The sequence below is a fragment of the Bombus pascuorum genome, chromosome 13 (assembly GCF_905332965.1).
Source record: "Bombus pascuorum chromosome 13, iyBomPasc1.1, whole genome shotgun sequence".
NCBI lineage: Eukaryota > Metazoa > Arthropoda > Insecta > Hymenoptera > Apidae > Bombus > Bombus pascuorum.
In genome coordinates this window covers 7,855,983-7,873,977 of record NC_083500.1, presented here as the reverse complement: position 1 = coordinate 7,873,977, position 17,995 = coordinate 7,855,983, and the positions used below count along the sequence as shown (strand labels likewise).

General features: G+C 36.2%; 1 long non-coding RNA gene across 1 annotated transcript in view; it reads right to left on the bottom strand.

Annotated features, from left to right (window-relative positions):
• Positions 1-17,995, bottom strand: part of LOC132913274 (uncharacterized) — a 343,670-nt gene that overhangs the window by 325,238 nt on the left and 437 nt on the right. The window lies entirely within an intron of this gene.

Here is a 17,995-nt window from a genome sequence, read left to right as displayed (position 1 = left end):
ATAGAGCTTAATTACGTCCCTTTTCCCGTTTTTACAAGTTCGCCTGTGCTTCTCGTCCTCGCGCGAATTAGCCATCGTCGGGTTTGTCAGCCGTTGGGAAATACACCGGTCGAAAGAAGTAGAAGACAGTTCTATACGATAAAATAACCAGCGTTCACATTGATTCGTAAAACGCTGTACATCATTAATAAATTGTGGATGTTTATATATTTGCGAAAAAAATGTGCAAAATGTAAAGAACGTATATAATACGTAAATACATATGAAACGTCTAGAGTCAAGTGCTCGTTACGATATTCAAAGAATGCAAAGAATCTCGGTTTAGATTCAATTTTTTCGACGGTATGCATTAATCATGGATAGACTACGGATTTTTGTGCGTTTATAGGAAATTGAAAAATAAGAAAATAATTCGGAAGATAATGTACAAAGACATAAAACAACCTCGAGGGCAAAGTAGTCGTTTTAATATTTAAAGTATTTAAAGTAAAGTAATATTTAAAATTAATTATTTCCATAATTAAAGAATGAATTTCCATAAATATCAATCACTTAATCATACCCCACCTTATATTCTTCTGACTGTCAAACAACAATCATCCCCTTCTGTCAATAATTTTCTACCACCTCGTCAAAGAAACACCAAGACGCAACAAACATCGCTTTCCTATTGAAACTCTACAAAACTGCCACCGATACCAGAGAAAGCAACAAACAAGCAAAGACTTTTTTCGTTAGTCAACCCGATAATTCCATTTTACCTTTCAGCCTGGATCTGAATTAAAGGAAACCCTGAAAACGGAAATAAAATCCTTTCGTAGCCGAGGTCGGTGCTGTTCGAACAATCACGCACAATCACGGCCGGCATTATAAAACTGTCCCCGGGGGAATTCTCGATGCTCGCTAGAGAGAGGGTAGGAAAAGAGTGTGGTCGATCGAGAGAGGGTTGGTTGGATATGGAGAGACTCTGTTGGAGATTTCGCCATCTCCAAGGGGTCGAAAATATCCCTACGTGAGTTCAACGTCACGCCGGGCCTCGTATGGCTATCGCGCGGAACTCGAAGGGGTGCAATGGCTTCGAGGGAAGTTGGAGAGCAAGGGGAGGACAAACTGGACGGCACGTATCTTTACGGGTCATAAAGGTTGGCCCTCGTTACGGAGGAAGCTGTACCACACCCGTGGCCACCAAGGCACCGCACCACGAACCCTCTTTGTCGCCTTTAACCCTCTCTCTTTATACTTAGCCCCCCTCCCTTCACCATTCCTGTTCCAACCAACACTCCCTCTAAAAAGTCCTAGGATACAGTCCATTTATTTTTAACAAACTTTTGATATTTCATATAAATTATGAACTTTAACGTTAGAATTATCAGGATGGTCAAAGTAAGAAATTCATACTTTTTCATAAATATTTGTTAGTCTTTACTCTTTTGGTTTCACAATGATATATTTTTTTATATTTGGTGATTTTTGTAAAATATGTGAATAAAAGTTAAAGTTTCTGACTGAATTATAAAGTTTTTCCTACTCCTTACGCTGCAATTTCGTTGATACTATAGCTTTATGCTTTAGTTGTAGATACTATTCGTATTGAATTGCATACATTTTTTAATAAACCTCCTAATATACTAGTAACATAAAAAATATTTGTGCACCATTATATTCATTATAGAATTTGTAACATACAGCGTTTACATAACTAATTAATTAAGTTCTATATCATTCGGCAGTGCTTTCATACGATTACAAAAATTTAATACTATATAAATTAAATGTAGAAAACTAGTAAAAAAGTGCTTCATTTGAAAATGAGGGTATGCACAAGTATCTTTTTGTAGCTGTAAGCTCCGTTTGTTTTCTAAGTTAAATGAACTGTCACAACATAATTCATCTTTTAATCTGTTACAGTTTTGCAGCAAATATAGAAACTGTCTTATGGCTTTTAAGAGAAGCTATATCTTTGTCATCCTATTCCTCGACAGAAATCACCAGGGAAGATAATTTACCGATAGATCGACCTACGCAAATCGACAATAAAGACAACGCGAGGTTCGAAACCAATATAAGGTTCGAAACCAATATAAGGTTCTAAACCAATATAAGCTTGGAAACCAATATAAGCTTGGAAACCAATATAAGCTTCGAAAAATGGAGATGTTGGATAAGTATGTTGATGCGCTTTTGCAAAGAACGATGCAACTCGAGCACCGTGTTTTAGAAACTGGACGCTCTGTATTTATACAGGCGACGCTCGTCTATTATCGGCTCGAGCATCGATGGCAGCTGGCTTCTACTCACCCATTTATCGCAAATTTTTTTAGAACGAAAGCATTCTGTTAGCCAAAGTCTTCGAGTGACTCTTCAAAGAACTAACTTTTCTATCGTTTCTTAATAAAATGATTAAATTTCGAAATTTTATGTAATACGCTGATTACAGGTCTGAATATGTATTCATAATATATTTGCTGAGAGAGTTAAATGTACTACAAAGCAAGATACAATTCTAGATTAACACCACAAATCCTGAACAAGTTGCTAAATTACACCTACGTATCTTAAATTACTGTTTCGATTTTCGAGGTACATATGAGAACTTTACAAACAAATTGATTTCACGACCATACTACGTCACTTCCATCGACAGTACTTTCACGTTATACAAGTAAGACATAGAACGTAAAGTTTGTTAAAATTTCCAAATTGATACAAAAATTCTATTTTATATTACTCAAGGTTTATATGCTAAAAATAAAAAAAGAGAATGAAAAAATAGAAAAGGAAAATATAAATTCAACTTGATTGCAACGGTAAGAGCATCACCAAGGGTTATGTTTCCCATAAACATGCAAAATCTAATAACACGATACTTATAATATAATGTGCGAACTTCAGTACTAATATTTAATAACCAAACTTTCATTCTTCCCTTAACGAGACAAGTAAACTGGGCCTCATGGCCACAGGGTAATGAAGATGTCACGACGCCTGTCCTTCTTGCGGCATGGGGCCTATTGGTCCCGTGGCAAACCACGGGGGGTGCGAGTAAACGATGTCACGGACGTCATTGTGCTCTCGGTAGAACTGATCCCCCGTGGAATCGGAAAAGAAACTCCGACCTTTCACCGAGTCGAGTTTAAATAGGCCGGATATATAATTGGGCCCCGGACCATTCACGAGATTTCATCCCGCGGTACCCCCCATAATGCCCATCGAGTGCTCGTATGATGGAAAAGGGAGAGAGGACAAAGACTCGCGTGACTGCTGGAACCTCTTCGCACCAGTCTTTGAGGATTCATAGAAGAGGTACTACCACTGTGGAGAATACAAAAGTACTATACTTTATCGAATCAAGATTGCAATTTTTTTGAGATAATCGTTACAATTGTCTTGTAAAAAAAAAATCCTACAAAACTATCGTCATTATAACTTTAATTATTTGTACAATTACATTATACGATTATATTTACATAAATTATAATTATAATTGTAATTGTTGCAGATTTCTTTGCAATACTCATTTCGCGCTTGAACTTCTACGAAAGAGATATTATGATAACTATCGTATCTTCTATAACAGATATATGTAAATGTGATTTATGAAAATTCATGTTTTCATGAATACAATTAATGTGATCTGATCAATTTCGAATATTTTCTATATCTTTGTATAGCATACGTATTATCTGAAGTTTTCCAATCTCTAAATTTCCTACAAATGTTCGTGTGATTTGTAATGATTTTCGCACCACACAAATTATTTTCATAAAAGTTTATGGTCAGAGAATCATTGTGAAATTTTAAACACGTTGGAAAGTAAAGAACATTTTCGTCATATTATGTAATCGCAAATTACCAACTCTTATCGAGCTGTATAATGTAATGATGCATAATATTCATCAACACAACAAAATATAATCTAATACGATAACCACCAAATGATATCTATAGGTATCACAATTATAATATTTGCATATTTCAAGAGAATCCTTTCCTCCTATACTTTGTACCATCTCCTGAACCTAAAATTCAATCGAAAACCTTCTCTTCCTAGAATGCACCATGAGAAACGTTGAACATATACATCAGAACCTGAACCTATGGAGTGCCAAAATATTGAGAGGCACTTCGTCTAGTTTCTCCAGGACACGCACCAAGGAAGACGCAGAAAGGCCCGACGCGATAAACGGCTAACCTCATTTTTCATGTGGCCCATAAAAATCGTCTTCCATGTATTCCCCGATGAATGAGATCCCCCAAACCTTTCCAGTTGAACCTGGTCTCCGAACAAGAAGATCCCCGAGAAGTTCGCCATTGGCGAGCGCAGAAGCGTGACATTATATTTATGTTGTCACCCTGCGTGTCAACGCCGTGGCTACCGGAGCCTAACTCGTGAGAGTGAGATGTGAAAGGGACCAAGGGTGGAGAAAAAAAAAGCATAGATGGGGGGCCTGACACTGGGCCCTGTCTACAAACACCGCGTCCTGATCGCTACTCACTGCCAGGACAATGGACGATCCTTTCGCGTTACCTGTTTACCAAACCCAGTCATCGTAAAACCATCGAATCGAATCACGAAGAAAGCGACCGCCGCGTTTCCAAACGTTTCTTTCTAGATTTTTGGGAGGATGGCTTTTTTAACCGACACTGGACGATATTCTGAAAGGTATTGCAGTTTCGCTTGTAGGCTTTGATGCTTTTACTTACTTTCAATGTATTAGAGATTGAGGCTTTCGCTGTTTAAAAAATTTTGATTACCAAATCGAATTAAAATCAATTGGTTATCCGAAGAAGCTAGCTGAAACACTGGCGAAATTTTGGAACTCATTTTAAGGACGCGACTTCCGTTGGATCAATTATAAAAATTCTATTTCCGATATATCGTTGAAACGAATGAAAATCGAATAAATCTTTATACTAGAATTAGGCTATTAGTAACGAGTGAAAGGAAATCGAAGAATACATGTTGAGACGACTACACGAGGCAAGAATAGAAATATTTTATGGAAGAGGAGATAGCGAAAATCGGAGTTGAAAGAAACATACTTTGATTTCGAATCATTATACAGTCAAATAAATTGTTATTATAATATATATTAACTTTTCCCCTCACTTTTTCAGCAAATTAATCGAAAATAGTTAAAGTTAGTTAATGGCCAAGTTAATTGGTCCAAACTCGAGATGCTGAACGACATAAGAGTCGCAGGGGGGTCTCCTTTCGGCAAGACGCGCGTGCCTCTGTTGTCGCAACTGTCGTGAACAGTTGGCCATTGACTGTTCTCGAAAGTGTCTGCGAATCGTCAGCGAGGGTCGCCGACAGCATCCGGTTTCTCGATTCGTTGCCGTTCGTTTAGGCTAACCGCTGCGGATACGTCTCACAGCTCTGGACCTTTTTAACGTTTCGACAGGTTTCGGCGATACCAAAGAATCCCTCGTCATCTGTTCACTAAAATATCTTGCAACTCTGACCACTTAATTTTCAACACGAAGAAATATCGCAGAATAGCACGCTTTATGTAAGAGGAATCTCAAAATTTCAAAATTCTTTTAAGATCGACCAAAATTCCGTGGAACTCGACTAAAGAATATTGTAAAATATTGTTAGAAGCTCGTTAAAAGCTGACATCGGTGATCTACTTTAATCATAACGTAATGTAAAATCAAGAATTTACAAGAAAAGGTGCGCAGTTCAAATTGATCCAACTTGAAAGCATTCATTTAAAGAATAAACTATTCACCAATAAGAACGCGCGATTGCAAGGAAAATGAAAATTATTTGCGAGTTCAAAACATCACCGGCCGTATTTTCGAATCGTGGAAAAAGAAAAGAAACATCTGGAGCGATGGATGAAGCACGATAAGGAGAAAAAAAGAAATAGTTATGGAGAGTTGTAACAAAGTTGAAGCAAGACTGGTGCAAGGCCAGGGACGCCCGTGCAACAATCAATAACTGTCGTTCGTAGCAGGCATAAGTCGTACGTGCTCGTGAACGTTATACAGACGAGTAACGCGTGCCAGTTTCCATCAGGAGTGACGGTAACAGCTGTTGCACGTCCATTTCGAAAGCTTTCTCCGTGGAAACTCCGGGGGAAATTGGCGGCGCTGATCGTCGCGTAAACACAACCTAAAAGCAGTAGATCACTCGATTCCTCTTCGTACTGGTTCTAAACACGATCCCGCGGATACGTACCGTCCAACAACTCTATATATACGTATCTATGGTACGTGTAGAATACGTGTACGTACACGTGTACACACGTTCACACATGGACAGTTTGAAATAGAGCTGTCGATCGATTAGAACTTTTCCAGAGCATACGTGACACCCATAAAAAGCGTATCTCTTCATCCAAGGGAATTGAATTCATCCCGCCTTACTTCGTTTCGGTCAAAAGCCATTTGCATGTCTAGCTCTGGCGAAAAAATGCACACTGATTTCGTTCCAAAGATATGCTGATTTTGTTGATTCTGCCGATCAGAAAACACGATTATCTTGGGAATTGTTTACTTGATCTTTTATTTCTTCTTTTTTTTTTTTTTTTTTTTTTTTTTTTTTTTTTTGTAAGTAGCTCGAAACAGTAATAATGTAAGGAGACACAATGCTGTGTAGCAAATGTCGAGAGTTCAGATGTTATCGTGATTTCTTTCGAAGTAAGAGAAACAGAAGCAGGCAGAAAGGGTTGGCCCCTTTTCAAGTTACAAAGACGAGTCGCGAAAAATATTTATTGTCACTGGTGGCATTACCGAATCGTTTTGGTTTTTTCCACTCGCCTTCCTCGCGCAATACCGCGTTCGAAGTTTCACGAGCAAAGTCATTTTCATACATATGAAACGGAGAAATCAGTGTACGAATAGATTCATATCTAGCAGAAAGATTCATAAATTTCATCGATTGTACGGCACAACAGCGTTTATAATTCTATTTCTCGAAGACCAAACAACATCCTCACATTTTCAATATTTCGAAAATTGCTGGATAGAAAAATGACGGATCTTGCCACGACCATTTGAGTCCAAACGATATTTCACTTGAACAAATTAGCAACCAATTATACGATAATTGATATTTTTGAAGTTGGATAAGATGAAATACTCGAAATGAGAGACTCAAAATTCATTAGATGAACAGATCAAAGTTCATCACTTTTCATCCTGAATAATATGAAAAAATTAAATTCATATCTTTTAATCTTGAAGACGTTGAAAGGTCCAAAATCCATCGTTTGCGGTCCTAAACAAAATGACGAGTTTATGGTTCGTCATACGGTACAGCATTACGGTTCTGAGCTTGAACGTAATAGAAATATCAAAATTGCCCTTTTCTAAAAAATTCACTCCAATAGAGAGAAAGAGAGAGAAGTAGGAAGAGGTAAAAGGCAACATTTTATATTACAATTCAGAGACAAAAAGAAAATAAGCAAAAAAATCTACACAGTCTGTTCTGACTTCGAACATAATGGAAGCTTCAAAATTCGCCCGGTAACAAAGGTAGAATACTACATTTTATTGCAATTCGAAGACAAGGAGAGAAGCTAGGAAAACTACATAGTCACGGATTCGCTGGTAAAAAAATTGGAATTGCCGTGTCGCGTGGTGGAGGTGTATTCGCGCGAACTTTCCCTTCGGAACGAACGCGAAAATTGATTCAAGTATACGGTGGCAGTGGATCGCGAGAGAGCCGGCACGCGCGCGGTGTCGTTTCATATTCGTCGAAGAGAGTGGCCACGGGGCTCGAGATTGCAGGAGAAAAAGGGGTCGAGGGAAAAGGGCGGTAAATTTTCATTAAAATACAAGGGAAACATTTCTACTCCGTTAGACGGTGAATTTGCATGAATTAGAATTTCAAGTGTCGCGCGCTGGAACCAAGGGGCGATTGCGGCGCTTTAGAAGAAAAAGGAAATCGACGTGTTCGTTGGCAACGTGCAAACGATACGAAAGAGAGTAAAAAACAAACAATCGAAAAAAAAGTACAAGAAGAACGAACGTAAAAAGATAGAATGAAAAAGCGAGAATAGCAAAAAAAAAAAAAGAAAGAGTAGCGAAAAAGAGAGGGGGGGGGTAGCGCGGATATTATTTTTCAACTGGGTGATATACGACCCAGGCGACGATTTACGGAGTTACAGCGACGACGATTGCTTCGTTTTTACAGTCCGGAAAAAGACAACTCGTTCTTCTTCGCTTTTTTTTGCTTGCCACTCTCCTTTACTTCCTTTGCTCTTTTTTTTTGCTTCTCTCAATCTGTCTGCTTTTTCTTCACTATTTTTTTTTTTGCTACGTACTACTCGTCGTCAGATAAGCAACGTGTTATTTCGCTACGTCTCAGCTTCTTTTTCCGCGCATATACTTGCATACACTTCTTTCTCGGAAGGTTTCTCGTTTTTCCCTTTTTTCCCTTTTTTTGCGCGCTGCGGGCTCGGAAAAAAAGATTCCGCAAGGAAGAAGAAAATACTAGAACCTGCGAAGAGAAACGAACGTGGCCGCAGGACAATGGGCCTCGGTGTACCGACGATGCTTTTAATTTTTATGGGATTCTTCGGGTTAAAAAGGTGCGTACATGTCGGCGATTTTCCTTCTTCGCCGGTCAGCCACCGCTGCGGCTGTTTTATTAGGATCGTAAAGTCCCTGCGGCTGGAGAGAATTTTTTTCTCTTCTCCAAGAGCACCGGATGAGACCTTAGGATCGCCGACACGCGCGAAGGTAACGAAAAATTCACGGAAAAACTCGCGGAAAAAGTAGTGGAAAAACTCACGGCTGAATGAAATTCATGCAAAAACTGTGATAATGAACTGTGATGTCGTGATTTCTTGCTGGACATCCCGCAGAACCAACAATTATCGATGCTTTGTGACCACAGACCGACCAAACTATCGATAAATTAGTAAGGCTTATCGTTTTCGTAGCAAAAAAGAACAAAGATAATGAGTTGGCAGTAAAAGGAGAATTGACAATTTTGAACGTACGGTTAAGCTTCACTTATATGCATTCTAGTTAATTGAATGAAAGTTTACTTAAGGTCCGGTTATTATTAATGAACGAAACAAATCAACGAGGTATCAGGCTTTTACCTTTGCAATTATTAAAAAGTTGCAAGCGCATTACGATATTAATATTTATTTTCGCAGAAACAAAAATTTATTTTCATCACATTGCATTAATTCCGAGCAACTACGTACAACATATTGAAATAAATATCGAAGATCGGTAGTTCTAGCGATAAACAACAAATTCTCTTGCATAACGAGTTTGATAATAAGATTTTTTGTTAAAAAATTGCAAAATAGTAAAGAGAAAGTCTACGGCTCGCAATATTATTCGCTGCTAAATTATTGTGCAAAGGGAGCTAGTTAACGGATTAACCTGCTCTCTTCTCATCTGGACGTGGTTACAAAAATGCTAAAAAATTCGAAAAAGGGAGAAAATGAAACTGTGGAAACGCGTGTCGAACGATCGAAGAAGGATGATCCATCGAAAACGAAAAATTGCCCCGGAAAAAGTTCCTCTTTCGTTCTGGCGCGATTATCGAGTCCTTCGAAAGATCAGAGCGAGATCGAACGTTGAACAAGAGAGAAAGAGGAGGCCGTGTCGATATTGAAACGGTGGAAAACAGAGGAAACACAGACGGGCTGACCGATCGGCATGCTCTCCGGTATTTCGCTCTGGTTGCGAACCAATTGCTCTATGGTTTTGCGAGCCGAAAAAAATCGACTATTCATGCATAACACCGATAAAATCTGAAAGCTGCTAAAAGCGCGCGCGATCGCATCGCCCAATAATGTCGTTTCCCCTGCAGCAAAATACAGAGGCGCATTTAAGCCGACTTCACAGTTATTTGACGATCCGACAATATCAAAAGAAACTGAAACCCAGCGAATGCTTATACACGCAGAGATCTGCCCAATTCGAACAACTGTGCAAACTTTCTATAAATATACTCTTCGTAATCTACTATCGCTTGTAATAGATTCAAATTATATATGTCATATGAAACGTTTTGAAATTTTATTGCCATTGTTACGAAATCCAATTATCATGATAATATTGGTAAAGTTCAAGATAAATCCCAAGATACAAGATATTTAGTACAAGTATGTATATACGTGTACTGAGAAACAGAAAGCACAGAAGAAATCACAAAAGTAATCAGTCAATTATCCATTATATTAATGAATCTCAATTTTCAATGGATTATATTTAATACTTATCATGTGCTTAAGACTACTTATACCACTCTGTATACTACTTTCTTACTAAATATATGCTTGCTATAAATATCTTGCACTTTCTATACGCATTTTCAGATTAATTTCAAATTTGACCAATATAATCGCAACAGCGGCATCCGCGTCTCACTACACTGATAATGAAATTTCAAAATGTTTTGCATGGTATATACAATATATACATAAACATTTTCTACAGTAAATTTCTCAATACTTGTATAAACATTTGATGAATATATTATATATGCCATACAGAAAATTTCGAAATTTCATTAACAATAATTTGACTTGTAATGTTAATTCTATCGTAACTTTACTTTATAGTTCCTGTCCAATATTCTTTAAAATGACTTATTCCTTCAGAAAGATCGTTTCGGGAATTAGTTACTAGCAAACAGAAACCAACTCAACCTGTCCAATTCAAATCCCAAATAAAGAGAACTTTACACTTTTTTTTTTTTATTTAGTAGATTATTTACAATCAATTCTCATACAGAATTTTAAGTAAATTTTTTTGGCGTGGTACTGTAACTTGGATTATAAAAGTTTATGGTATATTTGATTCTAGTTGAATCTAATGCTTCCATCTAAGAGGTATTTCCTTTTTAATCTGCGGATCTGATTTGTCGTGTCAAGTAATTGGGTAACTAATGGGTTTTGGTGGTTGTTAACTCTTATATTATATCTGTTTCTGAGCTTGGATATTTCTTCTTTGACTGTGAGTATCTTAAGGTAGCGATGTATTGTTTCGTTGGTAACATAACAAGGTGCATCTATTAAGGATCTTAGAGTTTTTGATTGAAATCGTTGGAGAATTTCTACGTTGAAGTTGCTCGCTGTTTCCCATAGTTTGGTCCCATAGGTCCAAACGGGTTTTAATATGGCTTTGTACATGACACTGCTCTAAAGAATGAGAAGAAAAATTCAATTCTCAATTAACTCACATCTTGAAAACTCACGCTTGGATATGAACAACGTACGATACGAAACTTTCTGTTATAAAACACTCGCGGACAAATGCCTGGTTCAACATCTCTAATTTACAACAGCACCTTTAACATGAACCAACGATTGCAGCTGATACTTCACCCTAGTGAAAAACATCGGTAAGGACGGATGAAAAGAGACGGCGGAGAAGCTGAATTCGAAAAGAAGCTGCGGAAAAAAAGAACGAGGAGGGTAAATCTGCGTAATTACCCTCGATTTCAAGACCGTTGCGAAATTCAGTGGTTCCGGCCAGCCTCTGCGTTCATCGAGAGAGAAAAAGATACCCGAAGATAGGATCTGAAAGCTGCTGAAAGCGCGCGATCGTATCGGTCGGTAATGCGATCCCCCAGCGACATAATGGTGCAAAACCTGGCCCCCATTGTTAGCCCTGGGGCTCAGCGACGCATTCCTTGGCCAGGATGTGCTCTCGATTTTCTCGGATATCGTATAATGTGGCTTATGCCCCCGGCGAGGGAAACAGAGGGAGGACAGGACAGGGAGATCCGGCGATTTAGTGTGCTCCTCTCTCCACAGAAAGGAAAAACTGCACTCGCTAGTTGGAGTAGGTGTGTCCTCCAGAAAATCTATTATTGTTGTTGGGGACACTGCAGTGCACTAAACCGGACGTGGATCTCATTTTTTTATCCTGGTACAATCTGTGTGATATGATACGGGATGGAATTTCTGGGGAGAGGGTTGCTTCATAGTTAACTCGCAATATGAAGAATAACCATTATTAATAGGTATATTGTAACTGATGCAAACTGACGAATGTAGAATTATTTTATATGTTGGAATAAAAACTGATGAATTATTGTAATTAGGAAATAAGAATATCGAAACTCTGAAATATTGGTAGTTTGAGTGTTCGAAATTAGTTACCAGTGTATTTGATGGACCGGATAAAAGCCCTAGCGACATCGTAAAGTGGAACGAAAATTGCATAATTCAATGCAATTTCCATTGGTAGCGCATCATTCAGAGATAAGATAATCAACTGCTATACCGGCAGTAATTCTAACAGAAAACTGTTTGCAAGGAAGTAAAAGATTTCTCATTTTAGCTCTTTCCTATATTACCGACAGGATTATAAGCATCATTGATGTACTGACTAAGAAGAGGATACATGTAACATTAAATGGGATTCCGTGTCTTATGTTCTAAAATATCGACCTAGATAAAAATCAGTGTCTGTTTTACGTCCTGTACTATTTATAACATCGCGACGCGACGATTCTAATTAAAAGTCCATTTGAACCGTATATTTAGAGCATCATATTTATTTAAACAAAACTTTAATTAGTGCTCAATTGAATAAACTTGTGGTCATTGACGAGACAAGATTCTAATGACGACACTAAATGGGACGTTGTATTTCGGATTCTGAAATACCGACCTGGGAAACAATCAGATTGATTTTTACGCCATCTATGATATACTACAGCGGAGAAACGAATCAACCAACCTGATGACTGAAACTACAATCGCGATCGCAGCCAATCAGCTCGTATTATTTGTTATATAATTAATAATTGTATCACGTACAGCAATGCGATTAGTAATTATATATGAAATAATGACAATTACCCGGATCTCACCGCGTGGAGGTTGCTGCGAGTGGAGATCCTCCCTATCCACGATCCCATCCACCCATCCTTTTACGCAAAAACTGACTAATTTTGCATTAAAAAGTTTGAGAAAATTCTTCTTTTGATGTGCGTTTGCAAAACATTCAAACTTCTGATCATCGTGCAAAAGGAACATCAAAAGAAACGTTTATAAAACCGACGCGAACAGCTAAATTTGATAGTAAAAGATATAAAACTTAAATACTATTAGTACTACTACTACTACTACTATTACTAAATAGTACTTTACTCATGCATGCATTTAACCCAAAATTAACCGCAAGCACTGAAAGCATTAAAAGCAAGTTAAAAACATTGCAAGCAACTTTAAAAGCATCCTGTTTGCTAATTTCAAGAAAACCTCTACTTAATTGATAATCTGATTCAGTTTGCCGAGTAAAAACCCAAAGCTCTCATAAGTTCTAACTACACAAACATCTTAATATAATAAAGGGACTGGGAGAAGGGGTATTTTATGAAATGATTCCTTCAAAGCGTATCGTATATTTGTAGCTTAAAATAATCTGTTGTCTCCTCTTCCCACTATTCCTGTAGACATTTCTAAAACAAACCAATTTAAATCGATTAAAATAAAATAAAAAAATTTGTATAAACTCTACCTATGAGGGTCTAAAAGGGTTTTATATGTAGAAACCTCTCTACCACGAACCTAGAGATCTCTTTAAACCCTACTCATCAGAAATCTAAAGGTCCTTTATATTTATCCTAAGTATTAGAATTCTCAACTGTTTTTCTACGAGTCCTGACTAGAAAAATTTGGTAGCCTATTTATAGGGATCCCATATAAAAGAAACCTATTTACACAAAAATTTAAATGTCATAAAGGGAAGGAACGGGAAATTGTTTGGAGCATTGTGTGGGATACATGATATAATTGTTCTTCGGTCGATCTCACGATGAATCCTGAAACAGACACAAACCACAAAAAAGTTATTTCAATTTTATGAGATATATAATTAACAACCAATGATTAACCATTTCTTCATATTTGTTTCTTCTCTTTTAATACTTATTATTCCGTATTTGATTTGTTTGTTCATATGTATCTCTCAATAGTGATTAAAATTCCACATATATAATTTACACTTTCTACGAGTTAACAAATCTGAAACATACTTAACTATTGGATTAGTACTTAAAAAAAAAGCTGAAAGAAGGACACATTAGGCACAAGAAAATATTAAATCATCAAAACCTCAATTTAAACTTAAAAATTTGGATTTAAATTGGAATTAAAAAAATTGAACTTAGATTGAATTGAAGTACTAAGATGAAACAAGCGCGATTAGAACCATATGATTTACTTCAAAACCATCAAATGACCTTTCATTTAACCAAAACAACAATAACTTTTTCAACAAACTAATCAATTCATATCAGTTGTTACAAAATAAGACTGTAATAACGGACATTCACTGTTATTAATTTTAGAAAAATAAACTGGAAATTCTTACTTATATATGTCTTTTAAATAGATTAATAATGCAATAGTGTACGGAAATAATATTGAAATATTTCACAACATCTATTTCACTTTATATATAATATCATTCAAAAATAATAGTACTCCTCCGTAAAAATATTCATTATTATTAAGCAAACATATCTTAGCAGTATTTTCAATCACAAACACTCTAGTAATAAAAGGAGCTGAAAAAGAAATGACTCTAAAAGCCAGAAGGGCCGTCAAAGTATCCACTCAATACAATCACCGAAAATAAACCGTGAGTGGAATATTCATTCTATTCCGCAAACTTTAATTTACTATATGTAATTATGAAATAGAAAATTCTCAAAATCAAATCGCGATGAGTGCTTCATCATATTTGCAATATTAACCAATTCACTATTGGCAAATAAAGAAAGAAAAAGAAGAAGAAAAGAATATTTCCGTGTGAATTATTTGCGCAACACTAATATCTATTAATCTATGCACTCAGATTTAAATGTTCGCGACACTAATAACGGTCCAGCGTAGCCATACAAGAGGCTACTGGTGAAACTGCATCTGATGATGCAGGAGCAGGAACGTGCTTCCAGTGGAAGGGGATTGGGCATAATATAAGCGCAACGCTACTTTAAAAAACTCGATCATTCATTGACGCAACTCTAACTAGAAAACTAATTAAAACAATCGCGATGGAAGGTCGCAATATTAATTCTTAAAACAAAAATAAAACTAATATCCATATATGAAGAAAAAGGTAGTTCAAATATTATACTATGCTAGTACAAATTGCAATATTATAAAGTTAATGAAACGTTAATAATTTTAAATCTAATCTTAAATGAAGGAAAAATTTTAAAGGACACAAGAAAACTAATATGTATTACTCTCTTATAATTTATGGAATTCATAATCAAAATTGCAAAAGAAAATCGCGATATCATAATTCGCAACTCTAAAGTAAACACGATTATCATTTTATCGCAACTATAATTCAAACCGTAATCATTCTCTTGCTACATTAATAAAAAAAAATCGCGATTTACCCAATGTGATGGTGGACCGATATATACATCGGCCAAAAAAGAAAAAAAAGAACTACTACTACTACTACTACAAATACTAAAAGCGAGCATAGTGACAAAGTAGTAACGAGAATGACTTTCCATGCTCTGGATGACCCAAAGGATGGAGAACCATTGGTAGTTGCCCTCTTGAATGACAGTTTGTCGGGCCTCTTCAGCTCATAGCCTCTTCTTTCTTCGGGCGCAATGCCCGCTGAAACTTAAATCTAGGCTCGAGTCTTTCTAATCGCAAAATAAAAAATAACTTATAAAGGTAAAATAAAAAGATAAATCGCGGATGCTATTCCCAGTGTACATGGACGACCAACAATCATAGCGACCGCTGTCCGTTCGCATGTGCAAGCTCGAGCAATAAACGTTCGTTTCGGAACCCATTCGCGACCACGACCGCGATATTCGAAAAATCGATAGGCAAGGCTCAAGACAAATGGTATGCTCCATTCGTGATGCCAGCTTCATCGTCAATTTTTCAAATCAAATTTCCTGAAACAGGTTGGACACGCGAAAACGCGCCTACCCGACGAAAGACTGTGCCAACCTGCCCGGCCCTACCTACTTACAGTTAACATTCATACCAGAAAATATGCTACCTATCCTACCCGGAAACCTCTTTTTAAAACTGAAAAAATGGCAAAACAAGCACACCAACACATTCACTCCACGGTTCTCACACATAACCCGGGCGCAAAGGCCTACACTAGAGAGACGTCCCGGGACGCCTCCGACACCCGAGTTTCGCATACAACTTTCACACTCTAATGTACGTACCATTTTCCTGAAATCGACTGACGATGGCTAGCGACCATTGCGTAAAAAAATTCTGTACATTTCAACTTTAATTATCCAAATATATTTAAATTTCAACTTTAATTGAATATCCATAATCGTATATAATCATGTATATGTATATCATATAAAGAAATAATTTTACTAGAACAGATCATCGTATTTTAATCAATGTAATTATCATTGCAGTTTAATAAAATACTAAGATTAGTAATATCACTGTTTGTAATCCTCTACACATAGCAACAACGACGCAATTCCACAGCCTAACCACATACACACACAGTGGAAAATACGTCGTGCACGATACGCTAACGCAACGTCAGTCGCTGGAAAAATTGTTAAGCTTATAGACTACTCATCATGCCCATTGCCTTCCTCCCACCCAAGAAGCACCGGGGCACGTGAATGAGATTCTGACAAGGAACACAGAAGGGGTTAAACCTGAAAATCCTATGCTAAAAATATGATTAACCTATCAGTTATATTTCCTGTTTAACGGGCTAATATTCTTTGATTTTTCAATCTAATTTCATTTCAAATTTTAATAATTCTATACTTTATTTTACTTTATTATTTTGATGAACAATTAAACTAAAATCAAGGAAATTAATGAAGAATATAGATATTAATTATATATTAATTAATATTAATTAAATATAAACTAAGATTCAAAGCAAGTAATATTTATATCAATGAATAACAATGAACTCTAAATGAACTCTATTACTCGAAATATCCTCAGGCGATATCTTTATCAAAACACATCTTTGAAAACACAAAGAAACGTTCGAAACTTGTTTTGATTCTGATATCAGCCTGCCGCGAAGTGTTTTCTTGCACGTGAAATTTGATACCATCCGTCATAACGGACAGTTACAGTTATACTATTACATATACTTTCGTATTTCATATTCCGAATTTTACTGAAATTATACTGTGTATACCCAAATAATAAAACTGTTCCATACCATCGTAAAGTAGAAGATTAAAATAAATATCATTTATAGTCTATATTAGCATTATAATAACTTTAATCATAATTGAATTTCCATATTAACGAAGTCTGAGGGTATCAGACTTCTTCACTACAAAATACTTTAATTTTATAAATAATTATAATGAATATATTGTGAAATTTTCAATCATATGCATATATATACTAATTATATTTCATAACATGATATATTATTATATTATTATCAACATTATATTACTTATACAAAATAATTTATATTACAGTATGTAAATATCATACTGATATTATGTATATATTATGTATATTATCATCAACATTTAAAAACACGGTGTGCAAGAAAACCTATCCTGAACTAATAAATAAAATATAGACAAAATATGTTACTACTCACGGGTATAAATACCCGCGGTCACTATGCTCGTCAAAAATTCTACGTATACAACCAATCACCCGTGTCGATTCGGACCTTTCATCCTTCGACATGATTGAATGACCGGAGGAAAACAAATGCATGCGACTCACGATTAGATGTGAAGCATATTGTCTTCGAAATTGTTGTTCTCATCCAAGGAAGTTCGTCATCAAGCCATCATCAGATTGGAACCGTCGGATTCAATGGAAGAAAACTGTAACAAAGCATAGAATATTTTAATTGACTCGTAATGACGATGTTAATTACTTTATAAGTTTGAAATGATAAAAGACTAATTTCTACTAAATAAACATTTTTTCTAATAATATTCAATTTAGGAATGAAAAATTTACAAGTTGTCAAATTTTCAATCAAATTTTATTTTCTAATTAATAATAATTATCATGAAATATACAAAATCGGCTTAAATAAA